Source organism: Eschrichtius robustus, chromosome 11 (genome assembly GCF_028021215.1).
Source record: "Eschrichtius robustus isolate mEscRob2 chromosome 11, mEscRob2.pri, whole genome shotgun sequence".
NCBI lineage: Eukaryota > Metazoa > Chordata > Mammalia > Artiodactyla > Eschrichtiidae > Eschrichtius > Eschrichtius robustus.
In genome coordinates, this window is record NC_090834.1 from 64,207,301 (window position 1) to 64,219,556 (window position 12,256).

Here is a 12,256-nt window from a genome sequence, read left to right on the forward strand (position 1 = left end):
AAGATGTTTTCACTTCTGAATAATGCCATGAATAACCCTAACCCTTGTCCATAGTCTTCAATCATTTTTGCTCTTTCCTACTGAAATATCCACCTGCTTTCATTTATATTTGAACTTTTAAAAATATATTTTTATTTTATTATTTTTTGCTGATATTGCTTCTTTTTTTCATTCTTCCAGGTGCCATTAAGACTCCTTTTTGTTATAGGTAGTCAGGTCTTTCTTCCCTGACTGATTTGAAATTATTTTATTTTTCTCCCAGTTTTACTGGGAGATAGTTGACACACAGCACTGTGTAAGTTTAATGGTTACATCACAATAATCACATACATCATGAAAGGATGACCACAATAAGCTTAGTGAACAACATCATCTCATATAGATACAGCATTAAAGAAATAGAAAAAAAATGTTTCCCTTGTGATGAGAACTCAGAATTTACTCTTAACAACTTTCATAGATAACATATTTATCATGATGTATATTACAACCCTAGTACTTATTTATCTTATAACTAGAAGTTTATACTTTTGACTATCTTCATCCAATTCCCCCTCTCCCCATCCCCACATCTGGTAACCACAAATATGATTTCTTTTCCTATGAGAGTGTTTGTTTTTGAAGTAGGATTGACCTATAACACTATGTTAGTTCCTGTTACACAGCATAGTGATTTGATATTTCCATAGATTTCAAAGTAATCACTATGATAAGTCTAGTTACCATCTGTCACCATACAAAGATATTGCATAATTATTGACTATATTCCTTGCACTATATATTTCACAGATGTGACTCATTTATTTTATACCTGAAATCTCCCTCATCTATTTCTCTCCTCCCCTCAGCCCTCAAACAGCTTTCCTCTGGCAACCACCTGTTTGTTCTGTATCTATGAGTCTGTTTCTGTTTCATTATGTTTGTTCATTTGCTTTGTTTCTTAGATCCACATGTAAATGAAATCATACTGTATTTGTCTTTCTCTATCTGACTTATTTTACTTAGCATAATATTCTCTGGGTCCATCCGTGTGTGGCAAATGGTAAGATTTTATTCTTTTTTATGGCTGAATAACATTCAATTATATATATTACATCTTTATCCCCTCAAACATTGATGGACATTTAAGTTGCTTCCACATCTTGGCTATTATTAATAATGCTGCAATGAATATAGGAGTGCATGTATCTTTTCAAATTAGTGTTTTGTTTTCTTTGTATAAATGCCCAGGAGTGGAATTGCTAGATCATATGTTGGTTCTATTTTTAATTTTTAAAAATGAATCTCTATATTTTTTTCCATAGTGGCTGCACCGATTCACATTCCAACAACACTGCATGAGGGTTCCTTTTTTCCACATCCTCTCCAACACTTGTTATTTGTTGTCTTTTTGATAATAGTCATTTTGACAAGTTTGAGGTGATATCTCACTGTGGTTTTTATTTGAATTTCCCTGATGATTAGACATGTTGAGCATCTTTTCATTTGACTGTTCGTCTGTATGTCTTCTTTGGAAAAATGTCTATACAGGACCTCAGCCCATTTTTTTAATTGGGTTGTTTGGTTTTTTGGTGGTGAGTTGTATAAATTATATTTTTTTTGGATAGTAAACCCTTGTTGAATATAGTGTGCAAATATCTTCTACCATTCAGTAGGAGGTTTTTCTGTATTGGTAGTTTTTTTTTCACAGTGCAAAAGCCTGTATTTTGATGTGGTACCAATTGTTTATTTTGTCCTTATATTTCTATTGCCTGAGGAGCCTTATCCAAAAGAATATTGCTAAGACTGACACCAAAGAGTATACTACCTATGATTTGTGTAGAAATTTAATGGCTTCAGGTCTTCCATTTAAGTCTTTAATTCATTGTGAATTTGTTTTTGTATAGGGTGTGAGAAAGTAGTCCAGTTTGTTTCTTTTGCATGTAGCTGTCCAGTTTTCTCAGCACCACTTATTGAAAATACTGTCTTTTCCCCATTGTGTATTCTTGCCTCCTTTGTCATAGATTAATTACCCACATAAGTGTGGGTTCATTTCTGAGCTCTCTATTCTGTTCCATTGATCTATGTGTCTGTTTTGTGCCACTACCGTGCCATTTTGATTACTGTAGATTTGTAGTGTAGTTTGAAATCAGGGAGCATGATAATTCCAGTTTTGTCCTTTTTTCTCAAGCTGGAGTTGGTGTCCACCATCTGGTGGGTGGGGCTGGGGCTCAGGGCATCCTGGGGCTGGTGTCCACCCACTGGTGGATGATGCTGGGTCCTGGCGATAGTGTCAGCCTACTGGTGAGAGGAACCAGGTCCAGGGGTCTCAGGCTGTGGGGCTTAGGGTTCCTGGAGCTGGTGTCTTTCCACTGGTGAGTGGGCTGGATACACAGCTGGCTGCAGATCCTTGGTAATCTTGAGGTTGCTGTCTACCTGCTAGTGGGTGGGGCTGTGGACCAGGTGGTCCCAGGGCTGGTGTCTGCCTACTGGTGGGTGAGGCTGGGTCTCAGGGCTACTGCTGGCTCACTGCTGAGTGTAGCTGGGTCTCAGTGTCTTGGGAAGCAGGGCCCTGGAGGTCCTGGAGTTGGTGTTGGCCTGCAGTGGGCAGGATAGAGGCCCAGATGGTCCTGGGGCTGGTGCCTGCATCCTGGTGGGTGAGGTGGGATCTGATGGCTGGCTATGGGGCCCAGGGATCCTGGGGCTAGTGCTGGCCCACTGGTCTGTGGGGCTGGGTCCTGTGGTGGCTGGGGGTTCTGGGGGCCTGCTGGTTGTTGAGGCTGTTTCCCTCCCAGCTAGCTGCTTGACCTGAGGTGTCCCAGGTCTAGTGGCCAGGGCTGGGTCCCAGTATTAACAAGCTAAGATGGAGGATTCCAAAATGGCTCTTGCCAAAACCGGTGTCCTCATGGTGGGATGAGCTCCCCAAAATGGCTGCTGCCAGGGTCTGTGTCCCCAGGGTGAGTCCCAATTGCCTCCTGTCTCTCTGGGAGATTCTCCAAGAGGATCTGACTTTCAAATCACTGCTTCTACCCTGGCCCTTGGAACTTGTGAGGTTTTGTGTGTGCCCTTTAAGAGTGGAGTCTCTATTTCCCACAGCCCTCTGGAACTCCAAGTAAGCCCCACTGGCCTTCAAAGCTAAACATTTTGGGGGCTCATCTTCCCAGTGTAAGACCCTTGGCCTGGGGAGCCTGATGTGGGGCTCAGACCCCTTGCTCCTTGGGGAGAATCTCTGCAATTGTAATTCTCCTCCTGTTTGTGGGTCACCTACCTAGGGGTATGGGTCTTGACTATACCACATCTCCACCCCTCCTATACTCCTATGGTTCCTTCTTTATATCTTTAGTTGTAGAAGATCTTTTCTGCTAGTCTTCGGGTAGTTCTCATTGATAATTACTTTGTAAATTTTTGTGATTTTGGCGTGGGTGGGAGGGGGTGTTGGGGGGATAGGAGGTGAGCTCAAGGTCTTCCTATTCCTCCATCTTGGCTATACCTGATTTGAAACTTTTTGAAAACAGGCATTATACTTTATACTTTGGGGACTGATACATCTTGCACAGACCCAAACTCAATGCTTTATTAATAATAGCTAACTTAATATATGCTTATTAAATTTATTTTTGTATAACTTTGTATATATTCTTGTAACATATTTTGAACATCTTCATTTTGGCAAAACTGTGGGAAGCACTGGGGTGAAACAGTGAACAACAAAGACATGGTCTCCATTCTTAAGGAGTAACTATCTGACTATACATATCTAAATTGAAATGATATTTTAACTAGTTGTTTCTTATTCATGATACTGTGTATACATCATTGTACCAGATATTAAGAGTAGTCATAGTTGGTGGTCTCTTTCTATAGGAAGAGCATGAAATAAAGGGAATATCATCAACCCAGGAAACTCTTAGCCCAATGAGAAAAATTAGCTCCTAGAAATATACTGTTTAACAGAAGAGACAGAATGCACATTCAAATCTAAGCAATAAAAGCACAAATATCATGATTCAAATTTCATGGATGCTCAGTAAAAGTTTTGAAAATGGAGAATTTAAAGGTAGGACAACCATATCTCTTCTTGTGTTTTAAAATAAATGTGTTAGAGAATGTTCTCAAGAAAGCTACACCAGTAATGTACACTGTAATAACAAAGGTGACTGAAGAAGTGTGAGTTACATATAATTTTGTATAGTATAGTCATGCATACATTAGCACAATCCATTTTAAAGTATATTACTTTTCTTTCTCTATAATGTAATACAATTCACAGAAGACTACCTAAGTATACTCTCTTTTCTTTATTCTTACAGGCAATACTTTTCACTTTTCTATTAGCTATGTTTTCCTGTGAACTCACTGTCATCAAATAGAGAGAGGTCTACACATTTTTACAGCTTTTGTTTTTATTTATAGACCTTATGAAACAATGCTTGTTCAAGATTGTCTGAGTCATGCTGAAAATAATTGCCTGGTTAATCGGATGCAGAATTTGGAAGAGTAAGTGACGAAGTGTTCTGCTGAGACCCTATGAGTCACTGAGGTTCTGTTTGAGAATGTTTCCTAAACTGATATTTCTATATAACTGATAGATTGTGGCCTAGAGGAAAAACGTTATTTTCTTATCATTCAGGTTGATACTTCACCAAGCAGGGAACTGCTGTATATTATGGAGCCTCAAATAAGGTGCCTGAATTCTTCAGTTGCTTCGCAAGGATCTGTAGAAATGTGCTTTTCTAGGAAAGGAGAAAGATTCAATTTCATACTGAGCAGTTTCTGTTACATTATTTAAATTCAAATGCTTTAGAATGCCTGTAAGGTTTTTTGCAACATGCATCCTGCCTGCATGTTCAGTTTCAGTTGCCACTTGCTGTCCCACTTGCACCCAGAGCTCCAGGCATGCTGAATATGGTATTAGTCACTTCTGTTTTTCCCATACTCTGTTCTCCCTTGTCTCCTGACAAACTTGGTGCTGACCTTCCTGCAGGATAAATATATGCCCTTTGATGCTCTCATCATAAATATGTCCTGTTGTAATCATCAAGTTTTATGTCTGTTTCTTCAATGGGCTTTGAGCATTTAGAGGGACGTGACTCGGTTCTATTCTGTACATTACCAGTGCAAAACCCTGGAATGTGATAGATAAAGTGCTTTAAGAAAGAATTAATGACATTTTAAAAAAAGAAACGGAAACTTTTCTTAGAAATGTAAAAAATTCATGCAAGTGTTATTGGAGGCTGATATATTTGTCAGCTGGGTGTGGGGTAGTATGGGGATTAGGAGTGAGCCTGTGCATAGAGCAGGTGGTTTGTTTTGGGTTTTTTACTGACAAATTTACTTTTAACAAACTTTTACCTAGATACAAAGTCAAGGAAGTACCATACCAATCCCTGCATAGAAATGACAAAAATAACTGTAATGAAGTACGAGGGGAAGGCGGCCCTGAGGTAGAATGAACCCTTGAGAAGCTTCATACTCTGGGGGCCACAGAAAGTCCACCAGGAGTTTTCTGATTAAGATGTTTCACACAATCTGCATCATAACTCCTTATATATGCTGCCAATCCCTGAGTAGTAAACCTCCCCAGCTCCTGAGGCCCCTTTCTGGCAAATAGGGCAGGAACGAACACACCTCCATACTGTGTAATAAAACTGCTACATTCAGAGAAAAATATCATATTTTACCCACACTGGTTTTTTTAAGAGTGAGGAAGATTTTTGTTAACTGCAAAAAGCTCTCATGGTGCCTAAGGAAATTTGTATTTCTGGGGACATAATATTCTAACTGGTGGGGTTCCATTGGTCTATGGGCCATATGTCATGCTGCTTAGAATGATTTGTAAGTACGTTTTTGCAATTGTGAGTTTTCTGGTTAGTTGTACCACATTTCAAAACCATCTCCGAGGCCAGCTGGCGCTACTACTACCACTCACCACCATCCTCATCCTCATCCTCATTTACCATTATTAAATGTCTCCCAAGTACTAGTTATCAGATTAAATGCTTTACAAATGTTATGTTATTTAATCCTTACAATTTAATGCTATTGATATGCTACCAATTTCACGGGAGAAGAATCTAATGTAAAATGCTCACTTGGGGCACCTCATCTAGTTGTTGCTAGTGCCAGCAATTGACCCTAGGTTTGCCTGACCCAACAACCATATCAGTAACTTTCTGTAATTCGAGGAGAGAGAGGAGTCAAGGTATTCCAGCCCAGAACCTGCAGCATGCTCTTACAGTGAGGCTGGAATATTATCTTCATATAAGGCAAGAATTGCTATCAACAAATGGAAGGAGGTACATAAAAGTTTACCCTACAGTACTAGGAGAGAGTCTTCCATCAAAAAACCCAATGTGCACACACACACACACACACAGAGACACTTGTTTTGTGGGAATGAAAGAGAGTTCAGTGAGATCCCTTAGTCAGTTTACAACTCTTGGATTTAATTTATATCAAGAAGCATATATTTTCTTCCTGCACTGCAAAATATAGTACAAAGTACTGGGAATATAATGATGAATAAGCAATAATCCACCTGCCAGTAGCTAATTTCTGTCAGAGAGACATTTTCAAATAACTCACAATGGAATAACCACTGTTCTAGATGTTAAAATTAAAAAGGATGTGACTCTAGAGGAAGTCCTTTCTTCTGACTTGACTTGGAGAAGGTGATGCCACCAAATGTTTTCTAATGTAACTATTTAATGTTTAAATGTAAATAAATGAGATGTTGAATTTATAAATGGTTCAATGGAGCAAATGATGAGTCTAAAGAATGTAGGCTAATTCAGAGAAGAGTGGGAGGTACATGAATTAAGCAAAGCATATCCATGTGAAAGAACTTGCTGTATTTGGTAGTTGGGTGAATTAGAAAAAGCCCAGGTTGACTATATCAAAAGGTTCCTGGGGTAGCGAAGAGGATTGGTGGCAGTTAAAGTAGGTTGAGGAGATCTCAGCTGCTGTAATAAAGAGATAGAGTTTTGACTTCATGCTGAAGGCAATGAAGAGCTCTGTATGAAGGGTCATGTGGAGATGTATTTTTGAGAGATCACTTTGGCATCAATATGGAGAAAGTTTGGAAACACTTGAAACTCAGGGCAGGGAAATTACTTATGAGAATATTGCTAAGTTCCTGCAAAACTAATGAGAGTGTTATGTAAAGTATTGGTGGTGGAACTGGAGGATAAGGATAGTCAATCAAAGAATAATGTGGAAGTTGCACCTATGAAAGTTTGGAAATTAGATGGCCTAGAGAGTTATGGAAGGCAGAATTCTAAAAGGACTCTCAAGATTCCTGCCTCTTATGCACTTGTTCAGTATAAAACCCATCCTTTGAGTCTGAGTGGAGCTATGAATGTGATGGGATATCACTTATTATACTACATTATATGGCAAAGGGAGTTTACAGATATTAATAAGGTCCATGATTACTTTACTTTGAGTTAATCAAAAGCAAGATTAGGGACTTCCCTGGTGGCACAGTGGTTAAGAATCCACCTGCCAATGCAGGGGACATGGGTTTGAGGCCTGGTCCGGGAAGATCTCACATGTCACGGAGCAACTAAACCCGTGCACCACAACTACTGAGCCTGCACTCTAGAGCCCACGAGCCACAACTACTGAGCCCATATGCCACAACTACTGAAGTTCACGTACATAGAGCCTGTGCTCTGCAACAAGAGAAGCCTGCACATCGCAACGAAGAGTAGCCGCTGCTCGCCACATCTAGAGAAAGCCCACGCGTAGCAACAAAGACCCAACGCAGCCAAATATTAATTAATCAATCAATTAATTAATTTAAATAAATAAATAAATAAAGATTATGCTGGGTGGGCCTAACTTAATCATGTATGCCTTTAGAAGAGAATGCAGCAGAGATATTCTTCTGCTGGATTAGAAGAAGCAAGATGTGATGTTGTGAGAAGTCCACCTGGCTGAAACTGAGAGTAGTCTCTGGGAGTTAAGAGCAATCCCAGACCCCAGCCAGCAAGAAAATGGAGACCGGAACCCTACACCACAAGCAACTCACTTCTGCCAAAAACATGAATGAGTCTGGAAGAGGACCCTGAGCTCCAGATGAGAAGACAGGGCTGGCTGAAACCTCAAAAAGAAACCAGACTTCTGCTGTAAGTGTGAACCATTAAAGCGGTGTAAACCCTTAAAGAGAAATGTGAGGACAGACAAACAAACATTCAATAAGTGGTTCGTGAGGAGAAGGAGAAGCATGCAACAGGGAGGCAGAGTTGATAAGAAAAGGTTTCTTTTTCTTTCGTTTTTTCTTCTTTCCTTTCTTCCTTCCTTCATTCCTTCCTTTATTCCTCCCTCTTGTTTTTCAACAAATTGTTTAGGTTGAGGAAGAAACTGGAATATTTACAGACTGTGGTAATGCTACAAATGAAAGAGAATGCAAATTTCAAAAAGAAAGAAGGAAAATTATTGGGATTATTTCATAGTACAAAAAGAGTTCTATATATTCATTTCTTTTCTTAGTGTTTAGAAAAAAATCCACATTCCTTACCCCCTTGATGGTGATAAGATAATTCCATACTGGATCACTGTTATCTTTAAATACTACCCTTTCACATATTATAGCTCACAGTTCAGTGGCATTTTGAAAATATCTGAAACTACATACTTTGGGACATGCTTCGAAGTTTTTTCATGTTGATTTTTACCTATTAACTCCTACACAAGTAATCTTCCTGTTCTCTAGGAATCTTTTTTTTTTTTTTTACCATTACCCACACAACTTTCTAATATATAGGTGAGACATAATACTTCCATTTCTTCTGTCAGGTATCAGATAATAAGTGTATATATATATATATATATATATATATATATATAGTTATTCAGATTCTTTTCCATTATACGTTATTACAAGATATCGAATACAGTTCCTTGTTCTATAAAGTAGGTCCTTGTTTTTTAGTTTTTTATTTTTTAACATCTTTATTGGAGTATAATTGCTTTACATTGCTGTGTTAGTTTCTGCTTTATAACAAAGTGAATCAAAAATACATATACATATATCCCCATATCCCCTCCCTCCTACATCTCCCTCCCACCCTCCCTATCCCACCCATCTAGGGGGTCACAGAGCACCGAGGTGATCTCCCTGTGCTATGTGGCTGCTTCCCGCTAGTTATCTATTTTACATTTGGTAGTGTATATATGTCCATGACACTCTCTCACTTCGTTCCAGCTTACTCTTCCCCATCTCCATGTCCTCAAGTCCGTTCTCTACGTCTGTGTCTTTATTCTTGTCCTGCCACTAGGTTCTTCTGAACCTTTTTTTTTTTTTTTGTAGGTACCATATATATGTGTTAGCATACGGTATTTGTTTTTCTCTTTCTGACTTACTTCACTCTAATTACCTCACTACGAATAACTCAGTTTCGTTTCTTTTTATGGCTGAGTAATATTCCATTTTATATATGCACCACATATTCTTTATACATTCATCTGGCGATGGACACTTAGGTTGCTTCCATGCCCTGGCTATTGTAAATAGTGCTGCAGTGAACATTGTGGTACATGACTCTTCTTGAATTATGGTTTTCTCAGGGTATGTGCCCAGTAGTGGGATTGCTGGGTCATATGGTAGTTCTAAAAAGTTTTTTAAGGAACCTCCATACGGTTCTCCATAGTGACTGTATCAATTTACATTCCCACCAACAGTGCAAGAGGGTTCCCTTTTCTCCACACCCTCTCCAGCATTTATTGTTTCTAGATTTTTTGATGATAGCCATTCTGACTGGTGTGAGGTGATACCTCATTGTGGTTTTGATTTTCATTTTTCTAATGATTAATGATGTTGAGCATCCTTTCATGTGTTTTTTGGCAATCTGTATATCTTCTTTGGAGAAATGTCTATCTCAGTCTTCTGCCCATTTTTGGATTGGGTTGTTTGTTTTTTTGATATTGAGCTGCATGAGCTGCTTGTATATTTTGCAGATTAATCCTTCGTCAGTTGCTTCATTGGCAAATATTTTCTCCCATTCTGACAGTTGTCTTTTATTCTTGTTTATGGCTTCCTTTGCTGTGCAAAAGCTTTGAAATTTCATTAGGTCCCATTTGTTTATTTTTGTTTTATTTCCATTTCACTAGGAGGTGGGTCAAAAGGATCTTGCTGTGTTTTATGTCATAGAGTGTTCTGCCTCTGTTTTCCTCTAAGAGTTTGATAGTGTCTGGCCTTACATTTAGGTCTTTAATCCATTTTGAGTTTATTTTTGTGTATGGTGTTAGGGAGTGTTCTAATTTCATTCTTTTACATGTAGCTGTCCAGTTTTCCCAGCACCACTTACTGAAGAGGCTTTCTTTTCCCCATTGTATATTCTTGCCTCCTTTGTCAAAGATAAGGTGACCATAAGTGTGTGGGTTTATCTCTGGGCTTCCTATCCTGTTCCATTGATCTATATTTCTGTTTTTGTGCCAGTACCATACTGTCTTGATGACTGTAGCTTTGTAGTATAGTCTGAAGTCCAGGAGCCTGATTCCTCCAGCTTTGTTTTTCTTTCTCAAGATTGCTTTGGCTATTCGGGGTCTTTTGTGTTTCCATACAAATTGTGAAATTTTTTGTTCTAGTTCTGTGAAAAATGCCAGTGGTAGTTTGATAGGGATTGCACTGAATCTGTAGATTGCTTTGGGTAGTATAGTCATTTTCACAATGTTGATTCTTCCAATCCAAGAACATGGTATATCTCTCCATCTGTTGGTATCATCTTTAATTTCTTTCATTAGTGTCTTCTAGTTTTCTGCATACAGGTTTTTTGTCTCCTTAGGTAGGTTTATTCCTAGGTATTTTATTCTTTTTGTTGCAATGGTAAATGGGAGTGTTTCCTTAATTTCACTTTCAGATTTTTTATCATTAGTGTTTAGGAATGCAAGAGATTTCTTTTTTTTGGGGGGGGTCAATATAAGAAAGGATATTTTTATTAAGAGTTATCCAATCAAAGCTAGTTGATTTGATTGATCCAATCAAAGCTAGTTGATGAAGTTCCTCATCCCTAAAGAATTTCACCGCAATCTGGTGAATATTTGTTAGGGATATTGTAGAAGGGCTATTAGTCTAAGTGGAAGATCAGATTAGGAGGAACTCAAGAGGCCTTCCAAGCCCATGTTCAGGTTCTAGTAATGATGATCACGTACTTTCTTTGCAATCGTGCCCAGAATTAATCAAATTTACAGAGTTAGAATTAAGCCAGCTCATCTATATCTGTTGTTTAAAGCTGATCTGTTATATTATGGGAAATGCCCAAACACTTTCACATTGTGGGGTCATCCTATACTTGTTTATGCATTATTATTTTCAAGAGGAATATCATTTTTAGAAAATAGTGCAATACTAGATGTATATATTTTCAATGTTTTGTCTAATGACACATACTTATTGAAGGTCAATATACCATCATTGTGATGTCAGATTACAAACACAATGTGAACCTTTATATAAAAAAATAATAGAACACTGGGTATAACACAAGGTTATTTCCACTGTAACTTATTTTCCAATTAATTGCGTAATTAAATTTCTAACCCTAAGAGAAAACATTCTGATTCAAGCTGCTTTTCGTTATATCAACTGACATGATGAGCAAAGTAGAAATTATCATTAAATAGGCCACAGAGTGTACATAAATATTTTCACAATGCATAGTCTTATCACTCATAAATCTATGTACCTAAATTAAAATCTTTAGTCAAATATCATAATATTAAAATAGTGTAGAAGTTCAGAGTATAATAGTTTAAAGAGACCCAGACAGAAGACAGATTTATTAATTACAAAAAGTTAATATCACTTCCTTAAGCAACTTACAAACATGCGGATACAGCCAACTGTTACAGTCACTATTGCTTATTTCTATATACTGAAATACATCCCTTGTATGTTTTTCTTTTTCACACACACACACTGTATTTTATTTTTACAAGAGATAAATAGACTGACACCAAGCATTGTACATGGATGACCACAGCAAAAGCAACAATGATTGCAATTACCAAACATGAAACACACTCATACTATGTCATAATATTGACATTCAGTCCAGTAATCCTCCACTGTAACAGCTCCTTTACTTTGCAGTGAAAATTGATTTGTATATTCTTTGCCTCTGAGTCCTTGTTGGATTTTTTTTTTTTTAATTCAGACAGAAAGTCACAAAAATTATACTCATCCTCATCAGTTCACTCAGTCCCATGTAATTAATTTTTTTTTCATCTTGATCTTTTGTTAGCACTTTTATGAGTTCATCAGTTTTTCATTAGA